The sequence below is a fragment of the Mus caroli genome, unplaced genomic scaffold (genome assembly GCF_978045245.1).
Source record: "Mus caroli unplaced genomic scaffold, Mus_caroli_1 scaffold_11, whole genome shotgun sequence".
NCBI lineage: Eukaryota > Metazoa > Chordata > Mammalia > Rodentia > Muridae > Mus > Mus caroli.
In genome coordinates, this window is record NW_028227266.1 from 39323772 (window position 1) to 39337600 (window position 13829).

General features: G+C 42.3%; 1 long non-coding RNA gene across 6 annotated transcripts in view; it reads left to right on the forward strand.

The window, feature by feature from the left end:
• The window catches only part of LOC147001995 (uncharacterized), a 306897-nt gene that overhangs the window by 126260 nt on the left and 166808 nt on the right, over window positions 1-13829 (forward strand). For all 6 annotated transcript variants that reach the window (XR_015048925.1, XR_015048926.1, XR_015048928.1 and 3 more), the window contains exon 4: window positions 10280-10356. This is a non-coding gene — a long non-coding RNA (uncharacterized LOC147001995). The remainder of the gene's footprint in view (window positions 1-10279; window positions 10357-13829) is intronic.

A 13829-nucleotide genomic window follows, 5' to 3' on the forward strand; every position in this document is an offset into this window, starting at 1 on the left:
CACACGTGCACACACACACACACACACACACACCACACTCCAGGACTCTGCTGTGGAAAGGCAAGGACTATTCTTCATATACACAGTTATTTGCCCTAGAAGAGGGTAACTTCTCCTGGCCCATGAACTCTGGAACTTGTCCAGAATTCTTAGGAAACTTGACCTCTGAGTTAGGAACAGGTGCATCGTGGTTTCCTGGGCCGGCTCTGAGCAGTTAATCTGTATAAGTCATCTTTTCATAACTGCACGTTTAAAAGTAGTAATTACTGGGGTATGTAATCACCAGGGAGACCTGTGTAGGGGTACCTATCAGGGCTTGTTCCCCTTCTTCTTTGGGCCCCATTGACTATTACACTACTGAAAGAGAGGTGGGATAAATTCCCAGCTGGCAAGTCCTACACATCGCCATTTGTAAAACAGAGTCTTTGAGACTCTAGATTCTCTTCATCTTTTTTCTACTTTGCATATATAGAGTAGAACCTGAGAGACAACATGGGATCCCTTTAAAACCTACACTTCTTGTCTTAACATCTCTCTCCTGAACTTCTTCTCACGTTGCTTTGGTTATGCCTACTTAGTTGCTCTAGGCCTTGACATTCCCATCTCTAGCATGGGAATAATAATACCAGTGACTTAAGATCACTGGGACTATCCAGTGATTCTTCCACGTAAGCACTTTGTACCAGCTGTGAAGTAATTATGCAGCAAATACAGGTAATTTCACTAGTCAGGGTTTATAATTCTGGCTAGGGGATACTTGATGGCTATTTTTGGTTGTTAACCTGACTATATCTGGAATTAACTAAAATCCAAATGGCTGGGGATACATGTAAGAGATATTTTTTTCTTAATTAAACACACTTCTAATCCAGATCTTTGAGGTAGTTCCACCTTCAATCTGGACCACACCCCCCTCTAGTAGCCTATATAAAGAACATGGAAGAAGGAAGCTTGCTCTCTCTCTGCCTTCCTGCTTATGCTCTTACTAGAAAATCCATTCCTTCATTGGCATTAGCCTACTTCTCCAGGATTCTGTTGTATACTGTAGACCAGCTGAGATATCCAGCCTTGTATACTGAACATACTGGATTCTTAGACCTTCTGTTGATAGCTGTGGTTGTACTAGATGGACCACAACCTATAAGCCATTCTAATAAGTTCTCTATCTGGCTCTTTGTCTATATAATCTATCCTATTTATTCATTCTGTAAGTTCTATTCCTCTAGAGAACCCTGACTAATACAGGATATTATAAAAATCCATTAGGCACAACTGGCTATATTCTATCAGTCTTGTGATGACTGTAGATATTTAATAAGGACATTATTTGATGCACAGCTATCTGAACCATGACACGGTGCAATTGTGAAATATGCTAATATGTGCCAGGACACTTAATTAAAATGCATAATTTATTACTCTGGTATTTTTACATTTAAAATCATTATGCAAAACAAAACAACGTAGTCCCCACTCTTTTAAATTGACATAATGCAAATTATACATCCAGCATAGATGGTGATATGCAAATAAAACATCAACATATTTGCAGATTCACTATTATATATCATTTATTTTGCACTTATTATCCACAGGCAAAACAAAAGAAAATGATTTTTTGACAAACACAGCTTTTATCTTTCTGGTCTTTGTGGCATAAAAAGAACAATATTACAATCTCTCTCATGGGTAGACAGGGAAGATTTTGAAACAAGACATTCCATTCTTTCAACATTTGTGTGTGTGTGTGTGTGAGAGAGAGAGAGAGGGGAGAGAGAGAGAGAGAGAGAGAGAGAGAGAGAGAGAGAGAGAGAGAAAGAGAGAGGACTACAGTATGCATATGGAGGTCAGAGGACAGTTGGTAGAAGTTGGTTCTCTCCTTTCATCACCTGTGTCCTGAGGACTCAAACTCAGGTCATCAGCCTTGGTAGCGAGTGTCTTTACCCACTGAGCCATCTCACTGACGCTGCCATAACAGGTGTGTACCAGAGTAACTCATAGCACAATGAAATTACTAACCTCTTTGCTGGTATGTCAACTCACTTCATAAGCCTGGAGGTTGTGAACCTCCAGTAAGGACCAATGGCATCTCATACATGAGCAGAGACTTCAGATGGATTTAATTGCTTGTGCTAACCAATTTTTTTTGATGTGCCATTGTCTTTTTCAGAGTTAGCTGGGGTAGCATTGTCTAGTGGAGGGAGGGGGCTCGCTCAGTATATTGTATTCTGTCTCCCTGGGCCTCCCTTGCTTGGCTGGTTCCCATGAGCACTCTGAAATCAGTGAGCCCCTCTCAGTTGTGAGTTTTTGCATTTTCCAGATGCTCCCGAGTCTCCTGGGATAGCTGTTGAAGTGACAATACTTGGCTAAATTCCAGGCCATTGGCCTGTTGCTACAGCTTGGATATGAAGTGTCTGCTGAAGCTTTTGTTTTGAAAATTAAGGATATCATAGATTCTTCACCAAGACCAATAAGGACTGGGCAGCTTTCTGTCCTACTTCAACTACCTGACTGTCCCTGGGATGCTGAGGCCACATGGAATCCCACTGCAGTCTTTCAATATTCTCCTATTTCAGACCCAGGTGCTGGCTCTTGCTCTTGTTACTAACTGCCTCATCTTTACATCACTTCTACTTGACTGGCAAATAGTTACCAGCCTTTTACCCAGCAGTTCCAGAGTTCCCTCGTCGGCACTGACTTTCCTAACCTAGTTCCTTTGTTGGATCTACTCGCCCTAGACTGATTCACATCTTTTAAATATTTATTTTATTGTATGTGCATGTGTCTGACTATATGTAAGTCCATTACATGTACAGGAGCCCGTGGAAGCCAGAAGTGGGCATCAGGTCCCTTAGCATTGGAGGTAGAGATAGCTGTGAGCAGCTCTGTGGTCGCTGGGAACTGAATCCAGATCTACAATGGCAATTAGTGTTCCTAATCATTGAGACATCCCTCCAGTTCCCTGATATGTATTTACCTTGATGGTAGAATTTATAACATCTGTCTACAGCAGTCTTCTCTCCTGAAGGTACAACCCATGTTTTTCTGCTTTTAGTATCTCAAAGGACATAATCATGCTCCCTGAGAAAATGAACGTACCCACGGGCTATTCGGTGGAGAGCTAAGATGTATTTGTAGGTTTTCAGCCTGGTATCACCGGCTTTCTTTGCATGTTACAGATCTGTCAGGAGTTTTGCTGATGATAATAGACAGGAGCTGTAGAGCTGGTTCAGTGGTTATGAACACTCACTGCTCTTCTATGGGACCTCAGTTGAATTCCCAGAACCCACATCAGCTGACTCACAACTACCTTTAATTTCAGTTCTAGTGGGTCTGATGCTTTTTTTCTGGCCTCTAAAGGCACACAAACACACACACACACACACACAAACACACAATGCATGCACAAACCATACACACACACATACAGTACAGTATACCACACACAAATATACAATATACACATAACACACCACACACATAGTGTAGATATATCACACACGCATAAAATACACATGTACCACACATACATATAGTATACATATTCCTCACACACAAATGCATATATAGTACACACTATACCATACACACAGCCATAATATAGTACACACATACCACATGCACACACACAACACACAAATCTCTCTCTGTCTCTCTCTATCTCTGTTCCTCTGTGTCTCTGTGTCTGTGTCTGTCTGTCTGTCTGTCTGTCTCTTTCTCATACACACACACACACACACACACACACACACACACACACACGGAAACCACAAAGAAAATGAAGACCACAAACAAACCAAATCAACTGTAGCCTCCCATACGTGAACAGGTTTTACCCAGTTTTACTAAACTTTGTTAAAACTAGATGAAACCCATAAAATCTGCCCCTTGACTGATGCCAAGATGGAAAGATGGAAAGAGAGCAAAAGAAATGAAACTCATGTCTTTGCTGTTTCAGCCTCAGAGTAAATGAGCACACTGTAGGCAAACTGATCTGTTACTGAGTGTGCGCTTACTTAATTGGTTGGTTAATTTCCTAGCGAATGGACACCAAGTGCACATTCCTCAAGAACACTTGTTTGCTACAAATCCCTTCTCTTAGCTAAACCTCATTTATTTAAATTAATTTCCCATCACTTCTTTTCTCAACACCATAGAGTGTGATCTGGGCACTTCACAATTCCTTCTCCTGTCTAAGCAGAAAACCACCGTCATCTAAAGCACTCTACAAGTGAAGGGTTGTTCTCATAGACTGCTGGTGCAAATGTGAAATGGATTGGTGTAAATGTGAAATGGAGGGGCCACTTCAGGAGAATAGATCAGCGGTTTCTTTAAAAAGTTAAGTGAAAACACAAAATAAGCATTATTGTTTGCATTCCTAAGAATCTACTAAATAGAAATGAAAACAGAAGCCCACAAAGATAGGTTCATCAAAGTTCATAGTGACTTGATTCTTCATGGCACTCAAAGTAGGAGTACTCAAATATCCATCTACCGACACAAACTGGAGTCTATCAAAACAAGCCCTTACACCACGTCCTACCTATGCTTTTTCATAAACATAAAAATACTTAAAGACAGAATAAGCCTTAGACACAAAAAGCATGCTAAATGAAAGAAGCTGGGTGTAGACAGGTACATACAGTCCGATTAGATTTGCATAAAATGTCCCAAAGGACAAATTTAGAGACATAGAAATCAAATGAGTAGCCGCTTGGGCTTGGCAGTGGGTAAAGTAGGGCAGAAGATAGAAGTGGCAGCGAATAGGCTTGAGGAATTCTGGGGGAGGGGTGAAGACATGGTCTAAAACTAGGTTGTGATTCCCTCGGCTCTGTAAGCTGACAGTTAGTAGCTGACTGGCATCCTCACAATGGCGAATGCGGTGCTGGGTAGGTTACACTTCAGTAAAGTTATGGAACGTGGTTAGAATTGCCTCTCAGTAATTTCGTCTTATTTCAGTGGTATTTTAATTTCATGAGTCCTTCCTAGGTAATGTAAAAGAAAGGTCTTTAATCACAGATTCCAGATTTTAAGTTGGTTTCCTTGCTTCTCTTTGGAGCCCCCGAGGGCCTTCACCTTTATACCAGTGGAGGCAGATTCAGAATGTAAAAAACCTTTCTTTCCTTCCAGCTAATTAAGGAAGCTCTGACATCAGCTTTATTTGCAGCACACCTGATGGAGGCCACGGTACCAATTAAACTCTGGAATGATTAGAAATGCAAACTGTCAGACACTGCAGCAACAGGCCCTGCTGCCTAGCTCCAGAATCACTGAGAGGCAAGGACTCCATCTCAGGAACTGCGGAGCTCCCAAGTTTACTGGAGTTTAAGGAGAAATGAATGCCCACTACAAAGGGCTAGAACTCACCTCTCCCATGGGACAAAGTTCTGGTATGGGGTTACCTGCCATGATGATAATGGACTGAAACTCTTGAGCCTGTAAGCCAGCACCAATCAAATGTTGCCCTTTCTAAGAGTTGCTTTGGTTCCTATGTTAAGAAGTTCTGCCGGGAGGTGGTGGCACACACCTTTAATCCCAGCACTTGGGAGGCTGGATTTCTGAGTTTGGGGCCAGCCTGGTCTACAAAGTGAGTTCTAGGACAGCCAGGGCTATACAGAGAAACCCTATCTCAAAAAAAAAAAAAGTTATATTGTAGGGTAGGCAGAACTGAGCTTTGGATGAAAAGAGAACCAAGTTTAGGTTATGATTCTGGGATAATTTAATTTAATTTAATTTAATTTCTCTGAGTCTGTGTTTCTTTGCTTATACTGATGGATTGAGTATCTGCCTCACTGGGACACAGAGTAAATGAGATCTCATAGATGTAGTGTGTCTTGCTTACAGGAAGTGTTTAATGAATGTAATCTATTCACAGGATGGCTTAAGTCTTCACTCCATTTCCCTCCCTGATAGGTATTGAGTGCCTGCCATTCCCTCAACTAAGCAAACACTCAATAAACACTCGTATAAAACAAGAATCAAGAAAACCAGCCATTACAAAGCATCTGGACAGTAACTGCCAATAATAAATAATTGAATTTTACATGATGTTGTGTACAGTAATGTGCCTTATGGAAAAGGTACAAAGTAAGAGAGGAAGGAGGTGTCTGGAGTTCTGGGGAGTAAGAAAAGGGTAGGGTGCTGACAGTTAGGGTGACCACTCTTGAGTAGTAAGTGAAAGAGAAGCATCATCTAGCAGATGCCTGGTATTCAGCTGAGTAACATGTAGGCTCCTAAGAGGAATCTTCTAGAAATTTTCTGCACAAGTTCAAGTATCACCAGGGAGGTGATGAGCTTGCCAGACCTGGATCTGCAGCAGTGAGTGGAGCAGTGAGAGATAAACTCAAGCTCTACCTCCATTGCCTGCCTGTTACATGATGCTTGACTGGCCATCTCATGTGTTTCCATCTATAAAATGGGGGTTGAATCTCTATTTCAAAAGATCTCTGTCCCAAAGGATGGTGTGGTGGTTTGAATACACTTGGCCCAGTGAGTGGCACTATTAGGAGGTGTGGCCTTGTTGGAGGAGGTGTGTCACTGTGCGGGTGGGCTTTGAGGCCCTCCTCCTAGCTGCCTGAGGACAGTCTTCTCCTGGCTTCCTTTGGGTGAAGATGTAGACCTCTCAGCTCCTCCAGAGCCATGCCTGCCTGGATGCTGCTGTGCTTCCTGCCATGATGATAATGGACTGAACCTCTGAGCCTGTAAGCCAGCTCCAATTAAATGTTGCCCTTTGTAAGAGTTGCCTTGATCATGGTGTCTCTTCACACCAGTAAAGCCCAAACTAAGACAGGTGAAAACATCTTCTAACCCCAGGTGACTCTGAAGTTGGACCTTCTAGGTTGTGTTTCATTAGAATAAGCAGGAGATCCTGCAGATTTATTTTTCTCTGTGTCTATGCTGCTCAGATGTATGTGTCTCCCTATTAGTGAATATCAGCAAGCCTGCTCAAGGCAGCTATCAGGTGGGATTTATTGAAACAGAAGAGCAGTTCCAGCTTATAGAGAAAGAATTAGACATGGGCAACAGAACTGTTCACTTATTTGCTGTACCAACAGCTGCTGTTGAATGGATACATTAATATAGTTATCTGCTATGCCCATTAAAAAAGCAACATGGAGCATGGTAAAGAGTTTTCAATAGTGGGACAATAGATTCTATACATAGATAAGGTTGCATGGGTGCATGTGTGTGCATACCAGTGTCATATTAGGGTAGATCTTTTCTCAGAATTATCACACATTAAAGGTGACTCTGACAATTAGGGGATATTTGACAAAAGACAAGGAAGAAACATGGCAGATCCTTCGATGTTAGTCTTCTCAAATTATTCTCTCAGCTCTGGCCAAATAGAAGTCGTCCAATGCAAAGAACACTGAACTCAGCCTCCGAAGATCTTGGCCCTTCAAGACTGAGCTGTGTGGTTTGGGCTCCCCTTTGAGCTCTGAGCATTGTTTATCATACTTAACCCAATGGCAATCAAACCTGTCCATTGTCTCACTCCCAAACATCAGAAGTCAAGTAGAAAGGTTATTTGATAAACTGTAACTATCCACTCAAAACAAGTGCAGGGTTCCTTGTTGAAAACAGGCTGATGGAAACCTGGGGGCTGGTCAAAGGAGAATTTGGGCATTTCTCCAGACTATATGTGCTAATTTATGTGCATTAGTAAGGTTGGTTGCCGGGCACTCTGAAGGGACTCCCTGATGGATATGCCATTCACGGCAGCCAAGAAACACATGGCTCAGTAATTGTGATCCTTCCTGACAGGATTATGAGAGGCATAGGTCTGGAGGACAATTTCAAGGACACTGATCACAAAACCCTACTGAGACCTAGAAGCAGGGTAAATGGAATATTGGATTCATCTTCAACCCTTCTCCCCTCATGCCTGGGTTTGCATACCAGGCATGACAGGAATAAACTGTAGGCAGAGAATGGAGACTGGTGGACTGTGCCACTTCCCTTTAAGCTTCAAAACCATCTTGGCTAGCCGAAAGTGAAAAGGAGGAAAGTAGCCCGCTTTCTCATGGAGAAAACTGCCTTTGGAAGTCAGGTGCAAAGGAGGTTCTCGGAGAAAGTTACATAGAAGAATGGTAACATGATGTTCTATTAAATGACATATGCCTGACTGGAGGATAAAGTAGGGATGGGTTGAAAACCATTGCATGTGCCATTCATGGCAGCCAAGAAACACATGGCTCAGTAATTGTGATGCTTCCTGACAGGATTATGAGAGGCATTGAACTCGTTGGACATGGTGGCTTATGCCTGGAGACCCAGCATGTGAAAGACTCAAGTAGGAGAAGTGCCTGAGTTTAGGACTAGCCTGGGCTACATGGTTAGTTCTAACATCCTAGGGTACAAATTGAGACCCTGACTGAATAAGGAATTGTTGAATTTGGTGATGGACTGGTGAAGGTAAAAAGCCGGGCGTGGTGGCACATGCCTTTAATCCCAGCACTCGGGAGGCAGAGGCAGGCGGACTTCTGAGTTCGAGGCCAGCCTGGTCTACAAAGTGAGTTCCAGGACAGCCAGGGCTATACAGAGAAACACTGTTTCAAAAAAACCAAAAAAAAAAAAAAAAATTCCCATCATTCATTGTGAACTGTGAGCTTCTAGAGATCCCCAAGGGTTTAAATCTCTTCCTTCTCCAGGGCTTACCCAGTACTGGCACTTCATGGACACTCACTATGTATGATGCAATGATGTCTGCCTGGCTCTATCCACATGTTCAGGTGGTCAATGACAAAGAGTCAGAATTTTCCTTCAGTGTTCTACCTTACTGTCCTTCACATTTGAGAATGTTCCTTGGGTAAAGCATTTCTCTTCTCTGGTATCCACTCATCCGGGAGGTGCTCAGTGGGCCCAAACCAGGATGTATGCACATTGGGATGCCTTGCTCTAAGGCTGAGGTACCAGTGCCATTGAATGATTTGGGGATATCTGGAACAGCTTTCAGATCCTAAGAATTGAGAAAGATGATTGTGAGTTCCTTGTACTGGTAAATGGCATAGGTTTGGAGAATACTAAGAAAATTTCAGTTCATTGTATGACTCTGCCTTGACAAATATTTGGGTCTGTTCCAGGGCAGATGAACTACGTCATGCTTCCTGTTAAGAAAAAAATTCCTTAAATTATTTTCTTTAACAACAATGGAGCTCTTTGCTTGTAGTATAAAGTATTCCTTTTAAACCTTTTTATTTGTTCTTATGTTTTTTTCATTTCCTACCACCTAACATTTTACACTTTTTCTGTACTAGCTGAGATCAGCTGGTAGGCACTGCTAAATAGGAAATGGTCATTAAAGAGACTATATAAACTCCACATTTTTCTATCTTTTAGAACATTATCACTCAAAGATATTTTGTCCTAATTGTAATTGATTGTAATTAATATTGTCAGGGAGCCTCATATAAGGTGCCGCCAAGCCTTGGGGACTCAAGAGATAGCCCAGCAGATAAAACTGCTTACTGCTTTTGCAGAGGACCTGGGCTCAGTTTCCAACACTCATACCAGTTAGCTCAGAATCAATGGTAACTCCACTTTCAGGGGGTCTGATGCCCTTTGACCTCATCGGGCACTGCATACATGTGGTACACATATATCCACACATGTATGCATACATCAACATAGTAAATAAATAAATAAATAAATAACTTAAAAATCTTCCCAATCCTAGTCAACTGGTCCCAATCATGAATTACACAGTTTCCTATGTCTCCTGAGGTGGGACAGTGGAGAAACACTGTTATAATCACCCTGGCTGAAACTTCAACCACGGGAATAAATACACGTGGAAAGAAGATTCATTTGGGTGGAAGGGGCTTAAAGAAATCCAAGCTGTTTCTATTTTTGTTGTTTTTAGAGGCGGAGAGGGTTTATTTTGGCTCGTAGTTTCAGGAGAGAGTCATCATTGAGGAAAAGGCAAGGTGACAAACAGAGAAAACACGGAGGCAGGAGCAGACAGACAGACAGACAGACAGACAGACAGGCTGACCACACGTTATCACCACACAGGAAGCACAGAGAAAGAGAGAATGGTACTCTGGTCCTTAATAATCTTTCCATCCCCCTCTTCCTTGATGGGATCTGAACCACAGATGCAGGGGCAATGTACGATGCAGAAATATCTACTGGAGCTAGGTTCCCCACATCCCATTGATTTCTGCATGACCAGTTGTGGTCTGTGTATTAAGTCTTCGTGTGCTACATAAAGAAGTAAAGGAAAAGGTGTTTGTAAGAATGGGCACCCTCTGATGAGACTGCATATGTTTGACAGAGTCCTTCCTTGCCATCTGGATCTCCTAGCTTCCCCCTGAAGAGGAGAGAGAGAAAGAGCCAGCAGATCTTCAAAAGGTAATCACCACTAAAATTACGCAGCATTACAAATCTGTGAAACTAAACATGGATTTAACAGATTGCTACGTGTCAGAGTCATACAGTCCATTAAACTGCGTTTAAATGAAAAAGAAATTGATAGCCTTATTTATTTTAAAATTAAATGAAAGAGTGCTATCATGTCAAATTGAATCACTCGGACCTCATTTCTATTGAATAGTTATACTCAATGCAGACGGGAAAACAACCACACAAAATGGGTCTCAAGCCGACCTTAGTGTCTGTCTTCTTCCAGTCTGCTGGGAATGAGTGGAAACACTCCTCCTTTTCTTTGCTAGGATGGGGAGACCCAGTGTAGAGGACATGAACCTGTAGCTTTGAATGGGCATGGAGAGCCTTGAGGCAGGATCTTGTGCTATCTAGAGTAAGATTGCTACTATTAAAAACATGCTGAGAATGTTAAGCATACAATATTGATGATATTCTAAAAAAATTATCTTCTACTTGAGATGCAACTGTGCTCATTCTGTTTGTATCTAGTAATGCTGCTTAGGTGTGGGTTGTAGGAGGCAGTTAATGAAATAATCCAAATGGTCTTCCAGGTGGTGAGTGGAGAGTGTAACAGATAAAGATTTGAATGTCATTCCTGTGGAAGACTTATTTGGGATTCCTAGGAGGGTTACAGTGTGACCAATTCTGGAAGACCAGAAATCATTCACAAATGGAAAATTATAGAAGCAGAAAGGCATTTCAAACATATACAATGGCACAGGACATAAAATAACTCCCAACTATACCCCTCCACATCATGTTTCCTGACCTGACACCCCCCCCCAAACCAGAGGAAATGACTTCTCTCTTCTTCGTACTATTAATGTTTGTTTTTGTTTTTGTTGTTGTTGACTCACACTTTCTGTCGTTGAAACACCTATGGTGTGTGCATCTACCACTGCGGCAGGTAGGCCATATGATAGATCCAGAACACATCTACTAGTCGAGCAAAGGGTCCAGAAGCTTTGGGGAGCCTTGAATGTTGAACAAATGCATTGAATGTTCCACCAACTTTCTCTAAGCCAGGGAGCACTTTGTTCTCCAACGCTTACATAAACTTTGAACACTGGTTTATATAACACTGGTGCTTAGAGAGCTCCTTGCCTGTGTAAGAAATCCCAACACAAAAGGAAACCAAATGGAAAAACAAGGAAAAATCCTCTCATTTACTCACGGTTCCCCACAAGCCAACCTACACAGCTGAAGAACATCTTTGCCCCCTACTGCTTTGAGGCTCACCGGGGTATTGTGTATTTGAGAAGAAGGACTCTTTTGTACCCTGTACCTCAGGTACACTCCCACTGCCAGCATTTAGAATCTTCTACTGCATAAGATTCTTAAATTTGTGATGCTATAAAAATGAACAAGAACAGCCAGGGCTATACAGAGAAACCCTGTCTTGAAAAACAAACAAACAAACAAACAAACAAAAAACAAAAACAAAAAAGAATGAACAAGAAGGACTAATTTCTCTTCCCTGTGGAACACAGAATATGAGGAATTCTGGGTATTTATGTGAGAAGGGAGCCTTTTACACTGCCTTTTCCCACGAAGGATGTATTTGGAGACAAGCTTAGAAGGAGAGAGACATTAAAGTTGCTTCTTCTAGTCTCATCAAAGATGCACCTGTGTTTTCTTTCTTGCTGTGCCTATTCAAAACTGTTGGGTTCTAGACTGTCGCTAGTCATGTTAGTGGGTGCTTTCCTTGTTATTGTTCTGGTTTTTTTTTTTTTTTTTTTTAGATGGGGATGGAACTTCAGAAATTGAACTTTAGTCATGCCCTGTCTCAGAGTTCAGAGTGGTTTGCACCTTTCAGCTCCGGCTTCCGAAATCAATGTACAATGTTGAATCTTGGATTTTCGTGGCGCATTTCCTGAAAGGTTTATCTCTAGGCCTATCTTGCTTTTTTCTTTCCCTGAGAAAGACCCACATGTAACTTTGTACTCCACCGAGGAAATGTGTGGAATGTTGTGAGGAGAGCATGGTCTCCGCGGCCTCCCTTGACAATGGTGCTGACTTGCAAAGGCCGGAAGAACACAATGGTTCCTGCTTCCTCTTGGGTCCTGGGTTTGGTTTTTGCTCTCCTGCGCCACCTGCTGTCAGGAGCATCACAGGCCTGCTTCCCGGCTTGCAGCCCTAGCAAGCCTGGCAGGAGCCAGAGCCAAACCCTTGGTCCCAGCAGATGTTGCTTAGGCTGCCAGGTTTCTGTCCAGACCTTATCTTTGTTGCCTCGTCTGGCTCCTAGCTCAGAATTCCAGTGTCCCCAAATGACTTGCCTTGCAGTCACGCAGACCCTGAGCTCACTGGCCAGAAGGAAGGAGTCTGCCAGTTTGAGGGCTGCTGAAGGGCAATTCTTGCTAGCTTTCTGAATGTGTGGTCAGTGGAAACTTGCTTTAGCAGTGAAAACGCACAACCATTTCTTTTGAAAGGGCAATGGGCATATGACATTTGTCCTTTAATGGACTTTCATCACATTCTCAATTTGTACCAATTGACAGCCCCTACCCCCCACCCCAAGCCCCGTCTCAGTTTTCTCAAGTTTGATTTTTGGTTCATTGTGTTGTTTAAACTCTTGGGACTTTCCTGCATGCTCACCAATGAGTTAGTGATTTTAAACAAAGGACCACAGAGAGAGAAGGTTTGCTTTTCTTGCCTTCCGATGGTTCCCTGTTCTAGTCTGATCAGCTCTTGACAATGGGTTCTTACACATTTGTCCCTTAAACATATACTTACACATGTAATATAAGCATGGCATATTGGAGGCTTACCTCAAAACTTCACCGTAATGCCAAGACTCTAGCTGATCAAAATCCTCTAGGTATCATTTTCCAGGTAGGTCTCACTATGTAGCATAGGCTAACCTCCAACTTATGGTTCTCCCACCTTAGCCTGTAGAGTGTTGGGATTACAGGTGTGTACCTCTGTGTCTGTCTCAAACTTTGTCTAAAAAATTCTTTGCTATGCGTCTATCAAAAGGGAAAGCTGGCCCCGAGATCTTGAATGCTCATTTCCAATTTAATTCCTTAAAGAAAGCTGACTTTGTAGAACGGCTGACTTCTACAGTTACTCTGATAAGCATGAGGCACATGACCAGCAATTGTTTTTTGAAATTAGAAGGGAAAAAAAAACCCAGAAATATATGCATAAAGGAGACTCGAGATAAATGCAAGTCAGAACTTCCTGAGAGCAAAGGTTACATGATACTCTTGGGAAAGAGAAGAAGTGAGAGGCTGTGCCAGCAAGAGCTCTCGAGTGAGGGGGCACATTCATTTGGCTCAGTAAGCACTTACTAAATTCCTGCTCTGTGTTAGCACTGGGAGGTGCTGGTGTTAAGTACAGCAACTGACCACTGGGAACATAGAGACAAGCAGACAATTTCCATATATTTTTTTTTTTTTGGTTTTTCGAGACAGGGTTTCTCTGTGTAGCCCTGGCTGTCC